This window comes from Nyctereutes procyonoides, unplaced genomic scaffold (genome assembly GCF_905146905.1).
Source record: "Nyctereutes procyonoides isolate TBG_1078 unplaced genomic scaffold, NYPRO_anot_genome, whole genome shotgun sequence".
In the NCBI taxonomy this organism is placed as follows: Eukaryota; Metazoa; Chordata; class Mammalia; order Carnivora; family Canidae; genus Nyctereutes; species Nyctereutes procyonoides.
Window position 1 is genome coordinate 36756550 of NW_026575049.1, and position 2806 is coordinate 36759355.

Genomic DNA, 2806 nt, shown 5'->3' on the forward strand with positions numbered 1-2806 from the left:
ATATACCCATCCTCATTCAGTCCATCCCCAAACAAATTCTGACAATGACACATGTGCTGCACATAGCTGGCTGGCCTACCAGGTCCTTTATGCAGTTGAATTTATAAGGGGACACCAAGGTAAGACAAGTAAAGTTCCAGTTTGAGGGCCTCCCTCCATCTCCCTTCCCTGAATCCTGATCCACTGGCTGCCAAAGCCGGAAGGGGTTTGGGATAGGGTGCTTGGTCACGGGAAAAGCTGCTATGGTTGGCCCAGCAGATGGGCAGAAGGGAAGGTTTCACTTCTTCACAATCTGAATAACATCCTCATCCTCCAACGAATGGTCTTTACCCACTTTTTGAGGATTATGTTTCACAGACAGACCCCAGACCAAAGCGTATTTAAATTCTTTGATAAGATTTTTATGAATCTTCATGCAGAAATCCTCCACTGTAGTCCTGGAATAAGGCAGCACCACTGGAGATGTGTAATCAGGCAACTGGCCTTTGGGTTTGGTGTAAATCCTCACTAGTTTCAGATAGTCCCAGATCTTTTCCAATAGGTCATCAAAGTTCCAGCGGTGATGGGCAGAAATGGGTACACAGTGAGGCACCTTATAGATGATATGCAATTCCTCAATGGAGATCTGATCAATCTTATTCAACACATAGATACAAGGGATATAAACTCTGTTTCCTTCCACCACATCGATGAGGTCGTCTGCTGTGGCATCACTACGCAGCGTCACATCAGCATTGTGAATTTTGTATTCAGCCAGAATGCTCTTCACAGTCTCAGCATCCAGCTCACTCTGAGGGCAAGTGGCTGTGAGGTTAATGCCTCCTTTATCCTTCTTCTTAAAGCCAGTGTTGGGGGTTTGCTGTTCAAACGAATGCCAAAGCCTTCCAGCTCATTTTCAATTACCTTTTTATGTCCCAAGGGTTTCAGGACATCCAGAACAATCAGGATCAAGTTACATGTTCGGGCCACTACAATGACTTGACGGCCTCTACATTTCCCATCCTTGGCACCCTCAATGATACCTGGAAGATCCAGGAGCTTCTCCTGGCCCACCACCACCACCACCTTTTGGGGTAATGAGTTCTCTACGAAGCTTAGCAAGGCGAGCCTTAAGCAGCCCTAGGTGGTGTGCTGTGGACTTGTTCTTTTGAGTCCGAGCCATCTCGGCTTCGATCTCCACGATCTTCGCTAAGGTGCTGCTCATGATGGCGAGTCCCTGGGAGGTCGCTGGGGAGTGTAGCAGCCTCGGCACAGATGACCACCCCCAAAAAAGCAATATTGGAAGATGGGAGATAAAGTTAGGGAAGAGGCATGTGAATGAATCTATGGGAATGGGCAAACAGTATGCAAATATCTGTGTCTCATATCAGTACCTGCTAGAAAGCATCTACCTCAGAGGGTACACTAAATCGAGTAAGTGGATGACTTGTCCACACCAGCCTCCATAACTGAGCACTCTCTGCTTGCCCAATGGAACTATGCATTCATCTCTATCATGCATCTCTATTGTAGGGGAAGAGATATCTACCATTGAATTTATGAACTGTTAGCAACAGAGGTAAAAAGAGGTAAAAATGGACCTCCACATGGTCCTATCCTGCATATATTTAAAGGAGATCAACCAGACACTTGAGAACAAGTCAATTTCCATTTTAGGGAAAGTGGTTATTTGTCTATAATGAGATTGATATGTGTGCTAGGTCTGGGTTTACCTCCCTTTCCCCAGTGCCTCAGTGTATGCTATTTGTAGCTTCATAGTGTTTTTGACTTAACTAACATGGTATCCCCCAGGGCCATGGATACATGATTATGGGATCCATTATTTGTACCATTTACTCCATTATCCAGAAGCTGCTGGCCTGATAGAGCATCAGAATTGCCTCTGTAAGGTACAGCCTTGGTGTCACTTTATTTTTTTTAAAGATTTATTTATTTATGATAGAGAGAGAGAGAGAGAGAGGGAGAGAGAGAGGCAGAGACACAGGAGGAGGGAGAAGCAGGCTCCATGCTGGGAGCCCCATGTGGGACTCGATCCCGGGACTCCAGGATCGTGCCCTGGGCCAAAGGCAGGCGCTAAACTGCTGAGCCACCCAGGGATCCCCTTGGTGTCACTTTAGAGATGATACTATGAGGACTTGGATTCTGTTCTTTATACATGGTGTCCTCTTTGAATCAATAACTTTTATACAATATTGTGTCCCTAATAGAGTACCTGGATTCAGGACCCATGGAATGGAATTATAGTTCTCACCATTTTATCTCAAAATTTCCTATGGAGCACTTATGTTTCCTGTTCCTATAGCTTTGATTTATTGTATCAGAGACCTTCGTTTCAGGTGTGAGTAGGGGGTGCTTCTAACCAAAAAAAGACAGTGGAGATTACATTAAACCTAAAATTGTGGCTGGTCATTTTGCAATTCTTATGCCAGTAGGCAATGAAAAAGTTATATTGGCAGAGGTAATGAACTTTTATTATCATGAGCAGGAAGTTGCTGCTACTTATCGTGGTGGGCAGGAATATGAAGAAACATAGGTAACTCACTGAAGCACTTCTTGGTGCTTGTATTTCCAGTGAAAACTATGAATGGGCAATTGCCCCAATCATAGCCTAATAAGAATATGGTAAGATGGATGGTTAAAAAGGGAAATAATGAATATAATTTCTGTATCAGTGCTCCTGTTAGTTAGATGTTCTTTGATCTGTCTCTGGACACCTTGACCACACCTAGTATCGCCATGTCTCATCCAGAGAGGTCTCTACTTGACTGGAAATATCCTTAGCCTTTCACAGGAACAACCTGCCAGT

At 44.4% G+C, this 2806-nt stretch overlaps 1 pseudogene; it reads right to left on the reverse strand.

Moving 5' to 3' along the window:
- Positions 1 to 277: 277 nt before the first annotated feature.
- On the reverse strand, positions 278 to 1224 carry LOC129511870 (developmentally-regulated GTP-binding protein 1-like; annotated as a pseudogene).
- Between the last annotated feature and the right edge of the window lie 1582 nt (positions 1225 to 2806).